The sequence below is a fragment of the Homarus americanus genome, unplaced genomic scaffold (genome assembly GCF_018991925.1).
Source record: "Homarus americanus isolate GMGI-L3 unplaced genomic scaffold, GMGI_Hamer_2.0 scaffold36734, whole genome shotgun sequence".
NCBI classification, from domain to species: Eukaryota; Metazoa; Arthropoda; class Malacostraca; order Decapoda; family Nephropidae; genus Homarus; species Homarus americanus.
The window spans coordinates 14,978,554-14,990,233 of record NW_024733126.1 but is presented as its reverse complement, the minus strand read 5'-3'; positions in this window follow the sequence as shown (position 1 = coordinate 14,990,233).

The window sequence follows — 11,680 nt, the reverse complement described above, 5'->3', positions numbered from 1 at the left end:
CTGGGGAATGCTACCGCATACCACCATTGTATGTGTGTGTGTGCACTGGGAGTACTGCCGTGAGCCATGTGCTGTGAGTCCTGCCGTGAGCTGTGTGTTTTAGGGAGTCCTGCCATGAGCAGTGTGTGTGTGTGGGGGGAATGCCGTGTGTCATACCACTATTGTATGTGTGTGTGTGCGGGGAGTACTGCCGTGAGCAGTGTGCTGTGGAAGTCCTGCCGTGAGCTGTGTTTATGGGAGTCCTGCCGTGAAACTGCTGCTGTGGGAGTACTGCCAGCCGTGTACTGTGGGAGTCTTGCCGTGAGCTGTGTTCTGGGAGTTCCTGTGAACACTGTGCTGCTGTGAGTACTGCCATTAGCCGTGTATTGGGGAGTCCTGCCGTGAGCTGTGTGTGTGTTGTGGGAATGCTGCCGTGTGTCATACCAGTGTTGTATGTGGTTGTGTGCTGTGGAGGACTGCCGTGAGCCATGGCGTGGGAGTCCTGCCGTGAACAGTGTGTGTGTGTGCTGTGGAATGCTGCCGTGTGTCATACCAGTGTTGTATGTGTCTGTGTGCTGTGGGAGGACTGTCGTGAGCAGTGTGCTGTGGGAGTCTGCCGTAACCATGTGCTGGGGAGTCCTGCCGTGAGCTGTGGCAGAACTGCTGTGTTTTAGGGAGTCCTGCCGTGAGCTGTGTGTGTGTGCTGGGGAATGCTGCCGTGTGTCATACCAGTGTTGTATGTGTCTGTGTGCTGTGGGAGGACTGTTGTGAGCCATGTGTTGGGGAGTCTCCTGACCTTGTATGTTGCGGGAGTCCTGCCGTGAACCTTGTGCTGTGGGAGTTCCCGTGAGCTGAGGAGAACTACTGTGTGCTGTGAATCCTGCCGAGAGCTGTGTGTTTTGGGAGTCCTGCCGTGAGCTGTGTGTGTGTGCTGTGGGAATGCTGCCGTGTGTCATACCAGTGTTGTATGTGTCTGTGTGCGGGAGGACTGTTGTGAGCCGTGTGTCGGGAGTCCTGCCGTGACCTTGTGTGTTGGTGGAGTCCTGCCGTGAGCTGTGGCACAACTGCTGTGTTTTAGGGAGTCCTGCCGTGAGCTGTGTGTGTGTGCTGCGGGAATGCTGCCGTGTGTCAACCAGTGTTGTATGTGTCTGTGTGCTGTGGGAGGACTGTTGTGAGCCATGTGCTGTGGGGAGTCTCCCTGACTTTTGTATGGCGGGAGTCCTGCCGTGAAACCTTGTGCTGGGGAGTCTGCCGTGAGCTGAAGGAGAACTACTGTGTGCTGTGGAATCTGCCGAGAGCTGTGTGTCAGGGAGTCCTGCCGTGAGCAGTGTGTGTGTGCTGTGGGAATGCTGCCGTGTGTCATACCAGTGTTATATGTGTTTGTGTGCTGTGGGAGTCCTGCCGTGACCTTTGTGTGTTGCGGGAATCCTGCCGTGAACCATGTGCTGTGGGAGTACTGCCATGAAACGTGTGCTGTGGGAGTACTGCCATTAGCCGTGTACTGTGGGAGTCCTGCCGTGAGCTGTGTTTTGTGGGAGTCCTGCCGTGAACCGTGTGCTGTGGAAGTACTGCCATTAGCAGTGTATTGTGGGAGTCCTGCCGTGAGCAGTGTGTGTGTGCTGTGGGAATGCTGCCGTGTGTCATACCAGTGTTATATGTGTTTGTGTGCTGTGGGAGTCCTGCCGTGACCTTTGTGTTGCGGGAGTCCTGCCATGAACCATGTGCTGTGGGAGTACTGCCATTAGCCGTGTTCCGTGGGAGTCCTGCCGTGAGCTGTGTGTTTTGTGAGAGTCCTGCCGTGACGTTTGTATGTGCTGTGGGAATGCTACCGCATACCACTATTGTATGTGTGTGTGTGTACTGTGGGAGTACTGCCGTGAGCCATGTGCTGTGGGAGTCCTGCCGTGAGCTGTGTGTTTTGTGGGAGTCCTGCCATGAGCAGTGTGTGTGTGCTATGGGAATGCTGCCGTGTGTCATACCACTATTGTATGTGTGTGTGTGCTGTGGGAGTACTGCCGTGAGCAGTGTGCTGTGGAAGTCCTGCCGTGAGCTGTGTTTTATGGGAGTCCTGCCGTGAACCGTGTGCTGTGGGAGTACTGCCAATAGCCGTGTACTGTGGGAGTCTTGCCGTGAGCTGTGTTCTGGGAGTCCTGCCGTGAACCGTGTGCTGTGGGAGTACTGCCATTAGCCGTGTATTAGGAGTCCTGCCGTGAGCTGTGTGTGTGTGCTGGGGAATGCTGCCGTGTCATACCAGTGTTGTGGGCGTAAGCGCAGTGCTGTGGGAGGACTGCCGTGAGCCATGTGCTGGGGAGTCCTGCCAGAACAGTGTGTGTGTGTGCTGTGAATGCTGCCGTGGTCATGCACCAGTGTTGTATGCGTGTCTGTGTGCTGTGGGAGGACTGTCGTGAGCAGTGTGCTGTGGGAGTCCTGCCGTGAACCATGTGCTGTGGGAGTCCTGCCGTGAGCTGTGGCAGAACTGCTGTGTTTTGTGGGAGTCCTGCCGTGAGCTGTGTGTGTGTGCTGTGGGAATGCTGCCGTGTGTCATACCAGTGTTGTATGTGTCTGTGTGCTGTGGGAGGACTGTTGTGAGCCATGTGCTGTGGGAGTCCTCCCGTGACCTTTGTATGTTGCGGGAGTCCTGCCGTGAACCTTGTGCTGTGGGAGTCCTGCCGTGAGCTGAGGGAGAACTACTGTGTGCTGTGGGAATCCTGCCGAGAGCTGTGTGTTTTGTGGGAGTCCTGCCGTGAGCTGTGTGTGTGTGCTGGGGGGAATGCTGCCGTGTGTCATACCAGTGTTGTATGTGTCTGTGCGCTGTGGGAGTCCTGCCGTGACCTTTTGTGTTGCTGGAATCCTGCCGTGAACCATGTGCTGTGAGTACTGCCATGAAACGTGTGCTGTGGGAGTACTGCCATTAGCCGTGTATCAGGGAGTCTGCCGTGAGCTGTGTGTTTTAGGGAGTCCTGCCGTGAAACCGTGTGTTGTGGGTACTGCCATTAGCAGTGTGATGAGTCCTGCCGTGAGCAGTGTGTGTGTGGGGAATGCTGCCGTGTCTCATACCAGTGTTATATGTGTTTGTGTGTTGTGGAGTCCTGCCGTGAGCTGTGTTTTTGGGAGTCCTGCCGTGAACTGTGTGTTGTGGAAGTACTGCCATTAGCAGTGTATTAGGGAGTCCTGCCGTGAGCAGTGTGTGTGTGTGGGGAATGCTGCCGTGTGTCATACCAGTGTTATATGTGTTTGTGTGCTGGGGAGTTGCCGTGACCTTTGTGTTGGCAGGGAGTCCTGCCATGAACCATGTGCTGTGAGTACTGCCACCGTGTTCTGTGGAGTCCTGCCGTGAGCTGTGTGTTTTTGAGAGTCCTGCCGTGACGTTTGTATGTGCTGTGGGAATGCTACCGACACCACTATTATGTGTGTGTGTGTGTACTGTGAGTACTGCCGTGAGCCATGTGCTGGGGAGTCCTGCCGTGAGCTGTGTGTGTTTTAGGGAGTCTGCCGTGAGCAGTGTGTGTGCTATGGGAATGCTGCCGTGTGTCATACCACTATTGTATGTGTGTGTGTGCTGGGGGAGTACTGCCGTGAGCAGTGTGCTGTGGGAGTCCCGTGAGCTGTGTTTTTGGGAGTCCTGCCGTGAACCGTGTGCTGTGAGTACTGCCAATAGCCGTGTACTGGGGAGTCTTGCCGTGAGCTGTGTTCTGGGAGTCCTGCCGTGAACCGTGTGCTGTGGGAGTACTGCCATTACCGTGTATTGGGAGTCCTGCCGTGAGCTGTGTGTGTGTGCGGGAATGCTGCCGTGTGTCATACCAGTGTTGTATGTGTTTGTGTGCGTGGGAGGACCGTGAGCCATGTGCGAGTCCTGCCGAACAGTGTGTGTGTGGGGAATGCTGCCGTGTCAACCAGTGTTGTATGTGTCTGTGTGCTGTGGGAGGACTGTCGTGAACCATGTGCTGTGGGGAGCCCTGCCATGAACCATGTGCTGAGTCATGCCGTGAGCTGTGGCAGAACTGCTGTTTTGGGAGTCTGCCGTGAGCTGTGTGTGTGTGTGTGGGGAATGCGCCGTGTGTCATACCAGTGTTGTATGTGTTGTGTGTCTGGGGAGGACTGCCGTGAGCCATGTGCTGTGGGGACTCCTGCCGTGAGCCATGTGCTGTGGGACTCCTGCCGTGAGCTGTGTGTGTGTGCTGTGAATGCTGCCGTGTGTCATACCAGTGTTGTATGTGTGTGTGTGCTGGGGGAGGACTGTCGTGAGCAGTGTGCTGTGGGAGTCCTGCCGTGAACCATGTGCTGTGGAGTCCTGCCGTGAGCTGTGGCAGAACTGCTGGTTTTAGGGAGTCCTGCCGTGAGCTGTGTGTGTGTGCTGTGAATGCTGCCGTGTCATACCAGTGTTGTATGTGTGTGTGTGCTGTGGGAGGACTTGTGAGCCATGTGCTGTGAGTCTCCCTGCCTCTGTATGTTGCGGGAGTCCTGCCGTGAACCTTGTGCTGTGGGAGTTCTGCCGTGAGCTGAGGGAGAACTACTGTGTGTGGGGAACCTGCCGAGAGCTGTGTGTTTTGTGGGAGTCCTGCCGTGAGCTGTGTGTGTGTGCTGTGAATGCTGCCGTGTGTCATACCAGTGTTGTATGTGTCTGTGTGCTGGGAGGACTGTTGTGAGCCGTGTGCTGGGGAGTCCTGCCGTGACCTTTGTGTGTTGCGGGAGTCCTGCCGTGAGCTGTGGCAGAACTGCTGTGTTTTAGGGAGTCCTGCCGTGAGCTGTGTGTGTGTGCTGGAATGCTGCCGTGTGTCATACCAGTGTTGTATGTCTGTGTGGTGGGAGGACTGTTGTGAGCCATGTTGTGGGGAGTCTCCCGTGACCTTTGTATGTTGGTGGGGAGTCCTGCCGTGAACCTTGTGCTGTGGGAGTTCTGCTGAGCTGAAGGAGAACTACTGTGTGCTGTGAATTCCCGAGAGCTGTGTTAGTCGGAGCCTGTGAGCTGTGTGTGTGTGCTGTGAGAATGCTGTGTGTCATACCAGTGTATGTGTCTGTGTGTGTGGGAGGACTGTTGTGAGCCGTGTGTTGGGGAGTCCTGCCGTGACTTTGTGTGTTGCGGGAGTCCTGCCGTGAGCCAGGCACAACTGCTGTTTTTAGGAGTTCCTGTGAGCTGTGTGTGTGTGCTGGGGAATGCTGCTGTGTCATACCAGTGTTGTATGTGTCTGTGTGCGGGAGACTGTCAGAGCCATGCTGTGGAGTCCTCCCGTGACCTTTGTATGTTGGTGGAGTCCTGCCGTGAACCTGCTGTGGGAGTCCTGCCGTGAGCTGAAGGAGAACTACTGTGGTGGGAATCTGCCGAGAGCTGTGTGTTAGGAGTTCCTGCCGTGAGCAGTGTGTGTGTGCTGTGAATGCTGCCGTGTGTCATACCAGTTATATGTGTTTGTGTGCTGTGGGAGTCCTGCCGTGACCTTTTGTGTGTTACGGGAGTCCTGCCATGAACCATGTGCTGGGGAGTACTGCCATTAGCCGTGTTCGTGTGGGAGTTCTGCCGTGAGCTGTGTTTTGTGAGAGTCCTGCCGTGACGTTTGTATGTGCTGGAATGCTACCGTGTCATAACACTATTGTATGTGTGTGTGTGTACTGTGAGTACTGCCGTGAGCCATGTGCTGTGGGAGTCTGCCGTGAGCTGTGTGTTTTAGGGAGTCCCCGTGAGCGTGTGTGTGTGTGCTGTGGGAATGCTGCCGTGTGTCATACCAGTGTTGTTAAGTGTGTGTGCTGTGAGTCCTGCCGTGACCTTTGTGTGTTGCGAAGTCCTGCCGTGAACCATGTGCTGTGGGAGTCCTGCCGTGAGCTGTGTGGGAATGCCAAGCCGTTGGTCTCCAGTGTTGTATGTGCTGTGTGCTGTGAGGACTGCCGTGAGCCATGTGCTGGGGAGTCCTGCCGTGAGCTGTGGTTTTAGGGATCCTGCCGTGGGCAGCGTGTGTGTGTGCTGTGGGAATGCTGCCGTGTGTCATACCAGTGTTGTATGTGTGTGTGTGCTGTGGGAGGACGCTGAGCTGCAGAACTGCTGTGTTTTGAGTTCCGCCGTGAGCTGTGGTTTTGTGGGACCTGCCGTGAGCTGTGTGTGTGTGCTGTGGGAATGCTGCCGTGTGTCATACCAGTGTTGTATGTGTGTGTGCTGGGGAGGACTGCCGTGAGCTGTGGCAGAACTACTGTGTGCTGTGGGGAGTCCTGCCGAGCTGTGGTTTTTGGGACTCCTGCCGTGAGCTGTGTGTGTGTGCTGTGAATGCTGCGTGTCATACCAGTGTTGTATGTGTGTGTGTGTTGGGAGGACTGCCGTGAGCTGTGGCAGAACTGCTGGTTTTGGGGAGTTCCACCTTTTGTGTGTTGCGGAGTCCTGCCGAGCTGCTGTGTGGAAGCTGTGTTTTGGGAGTCCTGCCGTGAGCTGTGTGTGTGTGTGTGTGTGAATGCTGCCGTGCATACCAGTGTTGTATGTGTGTGTGTGCTGGGGAGGACTGTTGTGAGCCGTGTGCTGGGGAGTCCTGCGACTTTGTGTGTTGGTGGGAGTCCTGCCGTGAACCATGTGCTGGGGAGTCCTGCCGTGGCTGTGTTGGGGAGTACTGCCATGTGTGTGGGAGTTCTCCAGAGCTGTGTGTTTTGGGAGTCTGTGAAACTGTGCTGGGGAGTGATGAAGCAGGAGTCCTGCCGCGAGCTGTGTGTTTGTGAGTACTGCCGTGAGCCGTGTGCTGTAGGAGTACTGCCGTGACACGCGGGGGAGGACAGTACTGCCGTGTGTCGGGAGTCCTGCCGTGAGCTGTGTGTTGCGGGGAATGCTGCCGTGTGTCATACCAGTGTTGTATGTGTCTGTGTGCGGAGGACTGCCGTGACCTTTGTGTGTTGGGGGAGTCCTGCCATGAACCATGTGCTGGGGAGTACTGCCATTAGCCGTGTTCTGGGAGTCCTGCCGAGAGGTGTTTGTGAGAGTCTGCCGTGACTTTGTATGTGCTGTGAATGCTACCGTGTGCCATACCAGTGTTGTATGTGTGTGGGGGAAGACTGTCGTGAGCAGGGTGGGAGCCTGCAGACCTTTGTGTTGGGGAGTCCTGCCGTGACCTTTTTGTGTGTAGCTGGGAGTCCTGCCGTGAAACATGTGCTGTGGGGAGTACTGCCGGAACCGTGTCGGGAGTACTGCCATTAGCCGTGTACTGTCGGAGTTTTGCCGTGAGCTGTGTGTTTTAGGGAATCCTGCCGTGAGATGTGTTCTGGATTCTGACGAACCGTGTGCTGTGGAAGTACGCCATTAGCCGTGGCAGGAGTCCTGCCGTGGCTGTGTGTGTTGCTGTGGAATGCTGCCCTGAGCAGTGTGTGTGTTCGGGAATGCTGCCCTGAGCAGTGTGTTAGGGAATGCTGCCCTGAGCAGTGTGTGTGTGCTGTGAAGTGCTGCCGTGTGTCATACCAGTATTGCATGTGTGTGTGTGTGTTGTGAGTCCTGCCGTGAGCAGTGTGTGTGCTGTGAATGCTGCGTGTCATACCAGTATTGTATAAGTGTGTGTGTTGTGAGTCCTGCCGTGAGCAGGTGTGTGTGTGTGCTGTGGGGAGGACTGTCGTCGTGTCATGTGCTGTGGGAGTCCTGCGGTGACCTTTGTGTGTTGTGGGAATCCTGCCGTGAACTATGTGTCTGGGGAGTACTGCCAGAAACGTGTGCTGTGAGTACTGCCACACGTATTGGGGAGTTCTGCCGTGAGCGGTGTGTGTGTGTGTGTGCTGTGGGAATGCTGCCGTGTCATACCAGTGTTGTATGTGTGTGTGTGCAGTGAGCGGTTGTGAGCTGTGTGTGTTTTAGGAGTCCTGCCGTGAGCTGTGTTTGGGAGTCCTGCCGTGAATCGTGTGCTGTGGAAGTACTGCCATTAGTCGTGTATTGGGGTCCTGCCGTGAGCTGTGTGTGTGTGTGTTGGGAATGCTGCTGTGTCATACCAGTGTTGTATGTGTTCTGGTGCTGTGGGAGGACTGGTGAGCAGTGTGCTGGGGAGTCCCGTGTGCTGTGTGTGTGTGTGCTGTGAATGCTGCCGTGTGTCATACCAGTGTTGTATGTGTCTGTGTGCTGTGGGCGGACTGTCGAGCCGTGTACTGTGAGAGGACAGTACTGCTGCTTTGGAAGTACCCGCGAGTCGGGAGAACTGCTGGGTTGTGGGAGTCCTGCCGTGAGCTGTGTGTTTTAGGGGAGTCCTGCCGTGAGCTGTGTGTTTTAGGGAGTTCTGCCGTGAGCTGTGTGTGTGTTGTGGGGAATGCTGCCGTGTCATACCACTGTTGTATGTGTCTGTGTGCTCTGGGAGGACTGTCGTGAGCCGTGTGGGAGTCCTGCTGTAACATTTGTGTGTTGGGGAGTCCTGCCGTGACCTGTGCAGGGAGTCTGCCGTGAAATGATGTGCTGGAGTACTGCCATGAACCGTGTGCTGTGAGTACTGCCATTAGCCGTGTACTGTCGGAGTTTTGCCGTGAGCCGTGTGTTTTAGGGGAATTCCGCCGTGAGATGTGTTTTGGGGAGTCCTGCCATGAACCGTGTGCTGTGGAGGACAGTACTGCCAGTTGCAGGAGTCCTGCCGTGAGCTGTATGTTTTTAGGAGTCCTGCCGTGAGCTTTGTGCTGTGGGAGTCCCGCCATTAGCCGTGTAATTGGGAGTTGCCATGAGCTGTGTAGCTTGGGAGTCCTGCCCCAAACCGTGTGCTGTGGGGAGGACAGTACTGCCGTGTTCCTGAGAGTCCCCGTGAACTGTGTCTGTGGAAGTACTGGCGTGAGCTGGGAGAACTCGCTGGGGGGAGTCCTACCGTGAGCTGTGTGTTTTGTGGGAGTCCTGCCGTGAGGTATGTGCTGTAGGAGTACTGCCGTGAGCTGTGTGGTGTGGGAGGACAGTACTGCCGGGTGCTGTGGGAATCCTGCCGTGAGCTGTGTGTGCGCGCTGTGGGAATGCTGCCGTGTGTCATACCAGTGTTGTATGTGTCTGTGTTGTGGGAGTCTTGCCAGGAGCTGTGGGAGTACTGCCATTAGCCGTGTTTTGTGGGGTCCTGCCGTGAGCTGTGTGTTTTGGGGAGTCCTGCCGTGAACCTTGTGCTATGGGAGTCCTGCCGTGAGCTGTGGGAGTACTGCCATTAGCCGTGTTTTGTGGGAGTCCTGCCGTGAGCTGTGTGTTTGTGGGAGTCCTGCCGTGAACCGTGTGCTGTGGGAGTACAGTACTGCCGTGTGCTGTAGGAGTCCTGCCGCGAGCTGTGTGTGTGTGCTGTGGAAGTACTGCCGTGAGCTGTGGAAGTACTGCCGTGGCTGTGGAAGTACTGCCGTGAGCTGTGGGAGAACTGTTGGGTGCTGTGGGAGTCCTGCCGTGAGCAGTGTGTGTTTTGTGGGAGTCCTGCCGTGAGCTGTGTGTGTGTGCTGTGGGGAATGCTGCCGTGTGTCATACCAGTGTCTGTGTGCTGTGGGAGGACTGTCGTGAGCCGTGTGCTGTGGGAGTCCTGCTGTGACCTTTGTGTGTTGGGGAGTCCTGCCGTGACCTTTGTGTGTTGCAGGAGTCCTGCCGTGAACCATGTGCTGTGGGAGTACTGCCATTAGCCGTGTATTGTGGAGTCCTGCTGTGAGCTGTGTGTTTTTGTGGGTCTGCCGTGAGCTGTGTGTGTGCTGTGGGAATGCTGCCGTGTGTCATACCAGTGTTGTATGTGTGCTGTGGGAGGACTGTCGTGAGCCGTGTGCGTGGGGAGTCCTGCTGTGACCTTGTGTGTTGCAGGAGTCCTGCCGTGACCTTTGTGTGTGTGTTGCGGGAGTCCTGCGTGAACCATGTGCTGTGGGAGTACTGCCATTAGCCTGTATTGTGGGAGTCCTGCCGTGAGCTGTGTGTGTGTTGTTGTGGGAATGCTGCCGTGTGTCCATACCAGTGTTGTATGTGTCTGTGTGCTGTGGGAAGACTGTCGTGAGCTGTGGGAGAACTGCTGGGTGCTGTGGGAGACCTGCCGTGAGCTGTGTGTTTGTGGGAGTCCTGCCGTGAGCTGTGTGCTGTAGGAGTACTGCCGTGAGCCGTGTGGTGTGGGAGGACAGTACTGCCGTGTGCTTTGGGAGTCCTGCCGCGAGCTGTGTGTGTGTGTGTGCTGTGGAAGTACTGCCTTGGCTGTGGGAGAACTGCTGGGTGCTGTGGGAGTCCTGCCGTGAGCTGTGTGTTTTGTGGGAGTCCTGCCGTGAGCTGTGTGCTGTAGATACTGCCGTGAGCCGTGTGGTGTGGGAGGACAGTACTGCCGTGTGCTGGGAGTACTGCCATTAGCGGTGTATTGTGGGAGTCCTGCCGTGAGCTGTGTGTGTTTTGTGAGTCCTGCCATGAACCGTGTGCTGTGGGAGTACTGCCTAGCCGTGTACTGTCGGAGTTTGCCGTGAGATGTGTTTTTGTGGGAGTCCTGCCATGAACCGTGTGCTGTGGGAGGACAGCACTGCCGTGTGCTGTAGGAGTCCTGCCGTGAGCTGTGTGTTTTGTGGGAGTTCCTGCCGTGAGGCTTCTGTGATTGGGAGTCCTGCCATTAGCCTGTACTGTGGGAGTTTTGCAGGCTGTGTGCTATGTGGGAGTGCCTGAACCGTGTGCTGTGGGAGGACAGTACTGCCGTGTTCTGTGGGAGTCCTGCCGTGAACTGTGTGTGTGTGTGTGCTGTGGAGTACTGCCGTGAACTGTGGGAGAACTGCTGTGTGTTGTGGGAGTCCTGCCGTGAACCGTGTGCTGTGGGAGGACAGTACTGCCGTGTGCTATGGGAGTCCTGCCGCGAGCTGTGTGCTGTAGGAGTACTGCCGTGACACGTGCGGTGTGGGAGGACAGTACTGCCCGTGTGCTGGGGTCCTGCCGTAAGCTGTGTGTGTGTGCTGTGGGAATGCTGGCGTGTGTCATACCAGTGTTGTATGTGTCTGTGTGCTGTGGGAGGACTGTCGTGAGCTGTGGGAGAAGTACTGTGTGCTGTGGGGTCCTGCCTTGAGGCTGTGAGGACAGTACTGCCGTGTGCTGTGGGAATCCTGCCGTGAGCTGTGTGTGTGCTGTGGGAATGCTGCCATGTCATACCAGTGTTGTATGTGTCTGTGTGCTGTGGGAGGACTGTCGTGAGCCGTGTGCTGTGGGAGCCCTGCCGTGACCTTTTGTTGTTGAGTCGCCGTGAACCATGTGCTGTGGGAGTACTGCCATGAACCGTGTGCTGTGGGAGTACTGCCATTAGCCGTGTACTATGGGAGTTTTGCGAGCTGTGTGTTTTGTGGGAATCCTGCGTGAACCGTGTGCTGTGGGAGGACAGTACTGCCGTGTGCTGTAGGAGTCCTGCCGTGAGCTGTGTTTGTGGGGAGTCCTGCCGTGAACCGTGTGCTGTGGGAGTAATGAAGTGAGCTGTGGGAATGCGTGTGTCATACCAGTATTGTATGTGTCTGTGTGTTGTGGGAGGACTGTCGTAGGCAGGTGTCCTGTGAGTCCTCCATGACCTTGTGTTGCGGGGAGTCCTGCGTGAACCATGTGCTGTGGGAGTACTGCCATGAACCGTGTGCTGTGGGAGTAGTCCCCCTTTGTAATGTGGGAGTCCTGCTGACCTTTTGTGTGTTGCAGGAGTCCTGCCGTGAACCATGTGCTGTGGGAGTACTGCCATGAACCGTGTGTGTGGGAGTAGTCCTGCCTTGTAATGTGGGAATCGCCATGGCCTTTGTGTGTTCTGGAGTCCTGCCGTGAACCATGTGCTGT